Source organism: Carcharhinus amblyrhynchos, chromosome 23 (assembly GCF_965287045.1).
Source record: "Carcharhinus amblyrhynchos chromosome 23, sCarAmb.v2.hapA, whole genome shotgun sequence".
Taxonomy (NCBI): domain Eukaryota; kingdom Metazoa; phylum Chordata; class Chondrichthyes; order Carcharhiniformes; family Carcharhinidae; genus Carcharhinus; species Carcharhinus amblyrhynchos.
This window is the reverse complement of record NC_137346.1, coordinates 43,093,908-43,105,788: the sequence shown is the minus strand read 5'-3', so window position 1 is coordinate 43,105,788 and position 11,881 is coordinate 43,093,908.

Below are 11,881 nucleotides of genomic sequence, written 5' to 3'. Positions count from 1 at the left end.
ACCATGTTTGTTTTGTATTCGATATGACTCCAACCAGTGAAGAACTTTCCCCCTGATTACCACTGACTTCAGTTTTGCTAAATGATGTCACGCTTAGTCTCTCGCTTTAGGAAGATCTTAATTCCTTACTAAGTGATAGCGGCTGGGGATATTTGCAGGAGCTGTGAGGGTTGTCAGGGATGCATTGGCAGCACTTGTCCCTACACACTGCTGTAACTTGGAACAGCCTACAGTTGGTCACTAATGAGATCCTGAGGCCCCGCCTGGACAAAGTTAAGATATTTATTTGACTATGTTCAGCTCTTAAAGGGGCCATCTGCATGTATTGCCATGCTCAACACCCTCCAGGATCTATTTCCTTTCTCTGGCGGACTTTGGGGCTTTTCCAAAGGCTTTGACAGGACTTGCTGGTTTGTGGGAAGTTCTAGGCCCAATTTCCAGGATTTTGTGCGTCCCCCACGGATACAGCCCCAGAACAGAGTAGGAGCAGGTACAACAACCTCCAATTAACACCCCACCCAACAGAACTTTAGAGAGCACCTTAAACACTGCAGAATCCTGGGAGCACCAATTTCAGCCTTAATTCCTATCCAGTCAGATAAGGAATCAATTATACAGCTGGGTACCAATCAGAAGCTTGGGCCATTCCCATCAACTTCTCTTGACATTTATTTTAACTGAAAAATAAATGGACACGCTGGCTTTCCTGGAAATTTCCTGAAACGGTGAGCCTGATTTTGAATGATGGTTTGGGTGCGGGGTGGAGAATACATTTATATCGTCCTTTCACAACGACTGGACATCTCAAAGTACTTCACAGCCAGTGAAGGATTTCTGAAGTGTATTGTAAGAAATGCAGCAGCACAGATCCACACAGCAACCTCCCACAAGCAGATTGTGATAATAATTATCTGTTTTTGTGATGTCGAATGGGGTAAATAGTGACAAGGACACCTGGGGGGAAACTCCCTGCTTCAAAATAATTCTATGGAATCTTTTTCATCCACACCAGCAGGCATTTCAGACTTTGGTTTTAACCTCTCATTTGAAAATGAGAGGCAAAAAGATAAAGTCACCATTGTCCCAGATGACCCCCTTTGAGGGGGGAGAGTCGACTGGTGGTGATTTAACCTGAGGATCACCGCACCTCAGGTGAGGGCGAGGGATCAGAAGGCAGAGGATTTATCAATAACCTCAGCTGATTGGTGTTAACAAATTGTCCCTAAATTAGACCTCCCTTAATCCCTAATAATAATTCTCTAAATTTGCACCCCTTTATTGTGGAGTCCAAGGGGCGTCGACAAAAGTCATAGGTAGAAGAAAGATTGGAATGAGGCACTCACTGAATGTTAAAATGGGCGGCGCGGGCTTGTAGGGCCGAAGGGCCTGTTTCCTGTGCTGTGTTGTTTTTTGTTCTCTTTGTTGATATGGGAATTGAACCCATGCTGTTGGTGTTGCTTTGCATTAGGAACCAGCCATCCAACCCACTGTGCTAAGACAACGAGAGAGGCACAGCATTAGGATTTACCACCACATGATGGTGTCCTGAGGCGGTGTATTGTACCTTATATAAAAACCTATAGTGGCCCCAGACATGGCACATTTGTGCAATCTATAGTCATCTCCAATGAGTTTCACTGTTGGCAGAAAGATGTAGCAGAAGAAGGCGCAACATTTCTGCAGGGCTGCAGGAATTTCCCAGGTATAAGATCTCATTGCTGCCACCAGTGATGGTGGAATGGGCAACGATAGAGAAATAACTGGAAGAAGAGCAAGGATAACCACTACAGCCTTGATGAGAAACCCCCAATTCCCAGTGGGGGTTACTTAATGAGGCTCATTCTGCCATCAAAGCCTAGGTACTGAGCTATCTGCTTTCTCAAGTAGAGGTTTTCTTGCCTGGATTGGTGAGTGGAAGGGAGAGGTATCCACGATCATTCTAATCTCCTGGATGTTCTCAACATATTTTCTTTCTGCAGAGGTATCACTTAAAATTCTGTCTAACTCCTCCTTAAATTTATTCACTGTCCCAGCATCCACCGACCAGGTTCATCAATGCTTCTATCTCCTTAACTCTTTGTCTCCAACCATATCTGTGCTTTCTGTTCTCCAAGTGGACTGTCAAGTTAAAAACTCCACCATTTCTTTTTCTTACTCTAATTCGCAGTTACCCTGAGTGGTATTTACTTCACTGCTAAAAGTGGTGTGTTTACAGTAAGTGAATAAAATCCATAGGCACTGGCTGGTGGTGATTTAACCTGAGGATCACCATACCTCAGGTGAGGGGCAAGGCTCAGAATGAGGGCCCTCCATGAATAACCTCAGCTGGTACGAGAATTGAACCCATGCTGTTGGTGTCAGTCTGCATGACGAACAAGCTGTCCAGCCACCTGAACTAAGCCAACTCTGAGTATTGAGAAGCTGGCACTACTGGCTATCCATGTGCGAGAGTATTGAAAGTGCCCTTTAGCTCAGTCAGTGTTCCCAGATACATTTGATAGTTTCTGCAGCACACAGTACACGTGACACAAATATTCCCTCACAGATTCCTATTTTGATGGTTTCAAATTGATGCTATTAAAGAATTTCATTGATTTTTGTTCCGAAACTCAATCCTCAGACTCATATGCAATGTTTAATTGATGTATGTTGAAATCAGCCAACAACTTTACTTGTGTCACTGTGTCCTGTTTTAGACCAGTTACAAATACCGGTGTGATTTCTTGTAACTCAAGCTGTCACCTGACCTCACGGGGTGAGGATGACCTTTTAATTGATTGAGTCACGTAGTTGGGTGTTGATTTCCAAACTGCTTTCTAAAATTGTTTTTTCGGATAAGAATCTGCGCCGCACATGAGATCAGAGTTGGAGGAACACAAAGATTTCAGAAAGTTACTGACGATATTCTCTCTACGTTGCGTGGTTAAGTGCTCCATGAGCAGGCCATGTACATGTACACGCTTAGAAAGGACAGCAGAACTAGAGGGCACAGCCTCAAAATAAGGAGGGGGGGGGCCAGTTTAGATCGGAGTTGAGGAGGAACTTCTTCACTCAAAGAGTGGTGAGTCTCTGGAATTCTCTGCCCGTTGAAATGGTGGAGGCTACCTCGCTGAATATATTTAAGTCACGGGTAGATAGGTTTCTGATAGACAGGGGAATTAAGGGTTATGGGGAGAAAGTGGGAAAGTGGAACTGATCCACTTCAGATCAGCCATGATCTTATTGAATGGCGGGGCAGGCTCGAAGGGCTAGACGGCCTACTCCTCCTCCTATTTCTTATGTTCTTATTTTGAGCCTTTTTAAGTTATCGCATGTGGGTGGCCATGCAATAAGTTTAAAGGGCTACACAATGAAACAAATCACCTACACACTCCAAAGCATGAATTTTTCAGAAGGTGGGGATTTGCCTCTCAAAGAGGCAATTCCAAAGAGATTGAGTCTTGACATCCTGCTGACTCTGATTGCCCCACAGCCAGTTTCCTCACCAATGACTATTGATTACAGGTGAGACATCCATCCCTCACTCAGGAGGAAGTTCCTCCTTAGAGAACTCCGGGCCAAACTGATTAGCTGGCACAAAAACAGGAAATGCTGGAAAATCTCAGCAGGTCTGATAGCATCTGTGGAGAGAGAATAGAGCTAACATTTTGAGTCTGGATGACTCTTCATCAGAGCTGAAGACAAGGAAAATCAGACAAGATTTATACTGTGGGGTGGGGGGCTATAATTGATAGGAATGGCATAGACAAAAAGACAAAGGGAATGTAAATGGTGATGATAAAGATTGAGATTGGTGTTAAGAGCGTTCTTTTGCCTGATTAGTCAGTAGCTCTCCATTCCCTGCAGTGACAATGCTGCAGCGCACAGAAGAGGCACCACACCATTCTGCCTGAACTGGAGGCTGGAGGACAAGATAAATGTAAGGGATTCCAGGATGGGGAGGGTAGGGGTGGCCTTGGGATGGTGGGGGAGCTGTGATAGAGGGATTGGGGTCTTAAGGGAGTGGCTGGAGACAGTGGTGGCTGTGACAAAGATCCAGAGGTCACGGGTCCTTAAAGGGAGTGTGCCCCCCAATCAGAAGAGGGATTTTGATGGAGACAATTCCACTCCTATCTACCTGAGATCTAAGTTTAATTCTTTCTGGCTTTCGTCCAGAAAGATTCTGTGTTTCCACTAGACATAAAATTAAGGGAAAGAAAGACAATCCCTTAAATGACATTAAGAAGTATAAACCAAAAAACCTAAGTATTCAGGAATTGTGTCAAAGGCAGGTTATGTTCTTCCAACTTTTATAAACTGTCAATCACTGCCCTGAGCAGCTGTGTCTGCAGAGCTGAGTACTCTAGCAACTTTTGGAATTCAACCAAACATTCATAAGAGCCACAGCTATCAGAGTATTAACTTTCATTCCCAGAATACCTGGAAGTGATACACCAGATAATATTCCGTTTCCCTTTCAAATCAGATTGTCTGTCAGTGATTCAACAGCAAAAATTTTTATAAAAAAGTAAAAGCTATTTGAATATTTAATTCCAAAACATGAGTTTACCAGCCTATTTTTGTACAGTTTGAATGCATTATGGCAATTTCTCCATTGGGAGAAGTACTGTAATGGATGTCAACACTTAGACAATTCTGGTCAATGTAATGGTTGACCTACCTTTGCAAGATAGAGCCCAATGACCAATCACTGCATTAAAAATATTAAAGTACATGATATAATAATGACGTGAGAAGGTGCCAAACTATTTTGTACTTAACTATCAGAATGTTCCTGACTCATCAGCAAGCCACGATCTTTCCAATTTTTTTTGGACATCCAAAATCCATACGAGTATTTGACGATAGTGAAGGGAAGGAGATTCAAATTTCCTATGGTCCTCACAATGGCAACAGTAACCTCATAAGAGGTGTGTATGTGTGGGGTTTACACCCAAAGTCACACCGGCCTATGAAAAAGAGGTCAGTAAGGCAGAAGAAATATTTTCCAGCAAAACAAAATCTTGAGTTCAGTGTTACACGATTCAGTTCCTACTTCCATTGGGAGATTAACGTCTTGCCTCCAGAGAGAGTTGACATTCAAAAAAAAATCTAGAATATAACCCAAAGCCTTAGCTAAGAATTTTACCATCCATATCCACCTCAAATATCCTACCACTTGACTGAATCTAATAGTTTCCCTCTAACAATATCAATTATATGCCTTCAGATATCCTAACTGTAATAAATAGCCCTCATTCTTCATGCCAATTCTCTTAAGCTAAGATCTCTGAGGTAAGATATCATTCTGGTCTCCCTACTCTACTTTCTACAGAACCTAAGTATTAGTGTGGAGACTAAACTGAGACTTAGTACGCAAAGTATAGATGCACCAAGTCTTATAAAAATATGGTACTTTTTATTTTGTATACTATTTATATATATATATATATTAGAAGTACAATCAATTCTATTGGCTGTTGTTGCTTAAAGAAAAATAATGTTTGGTAGTTAACAAAGAACAAAGAACGGTACAGCACAGGAAACAGGCCCTTCGACCCTCCAACCTGTGCCGCTCACTGGTCCAACTAGACCATTTGTTTGTATCCCTCCAATCCCAGGCTGCTCATGTGACTATCCAGATAAGTCTTAAACGATGCCAGCGTGTCTGCCTCCACCACCCTACTTGGCAGTGCATTCCAGGCCCCCATCACCCTCTGTGTAAGAAACATCCCTCTGATATCTGAGTTATACCTCGTCCCTCTCACCTTGAACCCGTGACCCCTTGTGATCATCACCTCCGTCCTGGGAAATAGCTTCCCACTGTTCACCCTATCTATACCCTTCATAATTTTGTACACCTCTATTCGGTCTCCTCTCATTCTCCGTCTTGCCAGGGAGAACAACCCCAGTTTACCCAATCTCTCAGTTTCATCAAGACTCGTGGCAGTATTTGTTGGCCATGAAAGGAGCTTTCATCACACAGTGCAATGAGCTGATAATCAACCAAGGAATCCTTCTACCATCACCCCACTATTCACCAAAGGGGGAAAAAAGTATGTGAAGATGCGCTTTGTACATAATCAAGTAGCTGTCTGTTGTCCCAGGGACTGCATTGCTTCTTTCATGGTGTCTTTGGGTTTCACATCTGTAGCTATTCACACTTTCATAATACTCATCTGCCTTCATAGGAACAGAAGTTGAACTCTGCCTAAGAGGGTATCTCACTGACTATCCTTCTGATGCTTTAGGAGGAAGAAGATGATTTCAGATGGCATTCACTTCAGGCTTAAGCAGCCAGGATGATTGCAATTCAATATTGCAATTATATGACCTTTTCTGGCAAAGAGCCAGTACGATGGAGAAGAGAACCTGTGAGAGAGCCACTCATGTAAGTTTCTGAGCATCCAGTATGCAGTTCCCTTGTATTGTGTGTTTGGTTTTGATAGGCGTCAGGGGCATATACATAGGTAGGTGTCAAGATGTATACATTGATATGCATCAGGACACAAACACTGATTATACATCAAGACATGTACATTGATAGACATCAAGGCATATATGTTGATAGGCATCAGATATAGAAACTGATACATGACATATACATTGCTTGACATGTCAGCATACATATTGATATGCATCACAGCATATAAATTGCCATTTCAATAGCACAGTGTTATAACATGTATTTGGAAAGTATATATTCCATATATATGGTGCTCCAGCAAGACTCTAACAGACTGCTGATTGTATGCGAATCTGACAGCATCTGTGGAGAGAGAATAGAACGACTGTTTCAGGTCTAGATGACCCTTCATCAGAACAGAGTCAGATCATCGAAACTCAAAACATTGACTCTATTCTCTCTCCAAAGATGCTGTCAGACTGCTGAGATTTTCCAGCATTTTCTGTTTCAGATTCCAGCATCTGCAGTATTTTGCCTTCATCATACTGATCTTACACATTGTACGACAACGTTAGAAAATTAAGCAACGGTCAGCAGACTTGGCTTGACAACCTTGCTGAGGCTAGCAAGATTCTCCTTCACTTGCTCCTAGGATTTGGTCAAAGGTGGGATAATATTTGCCCAAGTTTCAGAAATTTGACACATTTCAACCAGGCTCATGGTAGGACAGAATTGGCCCAAGGGATAGGCAGGTACTGGCTACCTCCGCATCTTTTGATCAAAAAAACTGAAGGAGAAGATGAAATTTCCAGTGTTGGCTAGCACAGGGACCAGGAACAAAAACAGAAAAAGCTGGAAAAACTCAGCAGCTCTGGCAGCATCTGTTGAGAGAGGTATAGAGTTAATACTTTGAGTGCATATGACTTCTTCAGAACTAAAGCAAGGGAAAGATGTGATGAATTTATATATACTGTATAAGAGGGTGAAGCCGAATAGAAGGTGGGAGCTGGGAGAAATTGCAAAAAAAGATTTGTAGGCCATGAGACAGAGGAAGCATGAATGGCAGTGTGAAGAGCTATAGAAGGTGGCTTAAAGGTAAGAGATGGGGAAGTGTTAATGGGAGAACAAAGGTCAGAGCTCAGTGAATGCAAAAACCAAAGAACATGTGAAATGGCAAACAGAAGTTTGGGGCTATGTTTGCAGAAGGTAATCCACAAAGCAGTCACCCAGTCTGTGTTTGGCCTCCCCAATTTAGAGAAGACCACATTGGGAGCAGCGAATACAGTGGACTAAATTGAAGGAGGTGCAAGTGAAACGCTGCTTCACCTGAAAGGAGTGTTTGGGGCCTGGAACAGTGAGGAGGGAGGAGGAAAAGAGAAAGGAATTGTACCTCCTGCGATGATGCCAAGGGAAGGGAATGAGGAGTTGGGGGTGATGGAGCATAGGGATCAGGAAGACAAGTCATCTGCTCTGGGGTGAAGTGAGAGTAGAACCAAGGAAATGAGAGGTGAATCTCATGGACAACATCAGTTTCAGATGTTCACTGGAATTTACTGCCCCACCCACCACAAAATCTGAGCGGGTAAGGGGTGGACAGCAGAAATGTCCGGTGACCTTGTGTGGGATTTTCTGGTCTTGCTTGAGCAAGGCTGTAAAATCCTGCTGAGTATTTCAAATAGAACATAGAACACTACAGCACAAACAGGCCCTTCGGCCCACAAGTTGCACCGATCATATCCATACCTACCAAGCCTATCTATAACCCTCAATCCCATTAAATCCCATGTACTCATCCAGAAGTCTCTTAAAAGACCCCTGCGAGTTCCTCTCTACCACCACTGATGGCAGCCAATTCCAATCACTCACCACCCTCTGAGTTAAAAACTTACCCCTAACATCTCCTCTGTACCTGCTCCCCAGCACCTTAAACTTGTGTCCTCTCGTAGCAACCATTTCAGCCCTGGAAAATAGCCTCCAAGAATCCACCCTATCTATACCTCTCAACATCTTATAAACATCTATCAGGTCACCTCTCAACCTTCGTCTCTCCAGGGAGAAGAGACCTAGCTCCCTCAACCTATCCTCATAAGGCATGCCTCCCAATCCAGGCAACATCCTTGTAAATCTTCTCTGCACCCTCTCAATAGCTTTCACATCCTTCTTGTAGTGAGGCGACCAGAACTGCGCACGGTACTCCAAGTGGGGTCTGACAAGGGTCTTATAAAGTTGCAGCATTACCTCCCGACTTCTAAACTCAATCCCTTGATTAATGAAAGCTAGCACTCGATACGCCTTCTTGACCACATTAATGAAGGCTAGCAACCATACGCCTTCTTGACCACATACTTGACCACAAGTATGCGAGCTCCAATAGCAGAAACGTTGGACTGATCGCCAACAGTCATGTTTCACATATCTGGCGGGAAAACTTTAACTAGCTTTGCTGGACTGGATGGACCAGGTCAGCAACTCAATTTCTGCCTCCATTTCACTGATTTTGATGCCAGTGGTTTTGGAGAGATAAGATTCTTGCTGAACTCAGGCAGGCATCTCTTAAATTAATGAAGCTGGTTTCATGCCAGCTCAGAGAAGTTGGCAGCAATTGTTGATCCACCAGAAGGAACTCTTCAGTTGTAGGCAATAAACTAAAATAAAACTTACTCCAACTTATAGATCAAAGAAAACAATGTAATAAAGAAATTTAATTACTCCAGCACTTGAGGCCTCATCCTGAGCCATTCTAAGTTCCCACAAACCCCAGCAGCTTTGTATTTATACTGAGTCAGCTGGTCAGCTGATTGCCATATCATTTTGTCATTGGTTACATTGTTTACCAGGTCAGCTGATCTTTACAGCATGTACCATTGGTCACACTACAACAGATCAAATGTTATCACTAGTTAATTTCTAACAGCAATTGGAAAGGCCAAAGAGGCCTAAACGGCCACAAAAACCTTTCAGTACAGGCATGTTCCTTCTCAAGGCACCAAAAAGAAAGAGACTCAAGCAAAGATCTGGTCTCTCCAGGTCATCCTCCTACCCCAACTTCTTCCCTCCAGCGAAGTTAGGATTGCTGATCTTCCAGGATTGTCCTAGAGTGCCCAGGCGTTTAAAATTAATGTCCTGACCACGCAGTAAAACCAATAGGGCAAGAATAAAATGTGCATCTTTCTTATTTTCTTTGAACACTTCCATCTGTTGGTTATAGGAATATTGGAATTGGGGCAAAGGGTGACTTGACCAGCTGGCAGTTGGAAGTGGGAGTGGTAAGACTTCCAGGAATATGTCCAACCAGACTTGGAAACCCTATCTGAGACCTTTGGAAATCCCTCTACAAGATTCACCTCAGTGCCAGTGAGCATTGGTCGTCTGTGACCATGAGATGCCCCAAAATCCCTCTTCTGCTGGCGGGCAGCCAACCTGCTGAGAGTAGATGAGGCTGTGCACTAACATTCCCCAGGCCTCAAACTTAGACCAACGGGTACATTCTGTAATTACGTCCTCTCTGCCCAAAAATGGGGTGGAGCTGAGGGCAGGGGATTAAATCGACCCCAATTTCTTCTGCCTGTGTAACTTCCACCCAGTTAATGATGTTGCCTAGGATCTGGCATACAAAGGATCAAATTCTGTACAAAGGCTTGTTGCAACATGCAGAAATCTCCCGAGTCGTTTGCTGTCAACAACAAGCTTGGTCAATCCTAAACAACATTATTGATAGACTTTTGGATAGCCAATGTCTTTCGATCTGCAAAATGACATACCAAAGAAAGTAATGAACCTCCCTAAATGGAGGGCATTCTAATAGTTCTGTGACGCATGGTTTTGTCAAGAAGCAAAGATAGAACTCCACATGACTAATATAGGCAGCAGAATCTAAACTGAATTGCAGTTCTCATTACTGCCAATGGATGGAGGTAGAACCCTTGGAATGTATAGTATTCAAAACAGGATCATGGGTGGGATTCTCCCCCAAAAAAAGTGTCGCATTCATGTAAAAACTAGAGTAAATCCCACTGTTTTTTCAGTGGGATTTTCAAAATGAATCTCCCACGCTCTGTGCAATGCAGAGAGCACTAGTGTGAATCTCACAAAAAAATCCAGGGGCACCCCACCCTGGATTCTGTTCCCGCAGGAGAGGCTGGTAGCATAGCGCTGAGCAGGTCACTACACATGTGCCAATCTGTCGGCGCCAAGATTGGCGCGTGCGCAGTGGCTTGATTGCTGGCCAAGCCCACGACCCCGCACTGCTGGCACACAGAGAGCCCCATGTCGCGACGACTAGCCCCCGGACGCGTTCGATCCAGTCCCGACACTCCCCCACTCTCCCCAAGCCTGCCTCGACCTCCCCCCACCGCCGCAATGCCTCCCCCATAGCCCCTCCCCTCAATAGGCCGACCCCTACCCTGATGGCCAGCCCATTCACTGGCCTCCCTCTATCACTTTTGAGTGCAGAGTGGCAGAGGGAACCCCTCCACCCCTGCCCTCACTTGGCCCTGCCCCATTAGCCTCCGATGCCTTGTGGGCAGTGTCAATCTACTCCCTGGGCATTATCAAGAACAAACAAAGAACAATACAGCACAGGAACAGGCCTTTCGGCCCCCCAAAGGCTGCGCCGCTCATACACCCAACTAGACCATTTGTTTGTATCCCTCTATTCCCAGTCTGTTCATGTGTATATCTAGATAAGTCTTAAATGATCCCAGCGTGTCTGCCTCAACCACCTTGCTTGGCAGTGCATTCCAGGCCCCCACCACCCTCTGTGTAAAATACATTCCCCTGACATCTGTGTTGAACTTGCCCCCCTCACCTTGACCTTGTGACCTCTTGTGTTCGTCACCTCTGACCTGGGAAAAAGCTTCCCACTGTTCAGTCTATCTATGCCCTTCATAATTTTATACACCTCTATTAGGTCGCCCCCCTCATCCTCCTTTCCAAGGAGAACAGCCCCAGTTTACCCACTCTCTCCTCATAGCTAAGACCCTCCATACCAGGCAACATCCTGGTAACCTTTTCTGTACTTTTCTGCACTTTGCCCGTTTGGCCGTGCCAGGGGACCAGGCTGTGACCGCCAAGCTGGCAAAGTCTTATGGACAGCCCCTCTCACCGCTGACCTCCCTGGGGGGCCTCCATGGCTGCCCCTTCACTCCAGCAGAGTTGGGTCAACCGCTCCCCAAAATTTGGGAGCTATTGTAAACCTCGCTGGAGTGAAACACACCTGGCAAGTACAGAGATTCTAGAGGGCCCAGTGGGCCCACCAATGATATTCAGGCTGGCACAGTGGTCAGCACATCTACCTCATAGTGCCAGGACCCCCCGGGTCAATTCCTGGCTTCAGTGACTGTGTGGAGTTTGCATGTTTTCTCCGTGTCTGCGGAGAATTTCCCCCACAAGACATGCAGGTTAGGTGCATTGGCCATGCTAAATTCTCCCTCAGTGTATGCGAACAGGTGTCGGAGTGTGGCGACTAGTGGATTTTCACAGTAACTTCATTGCCGT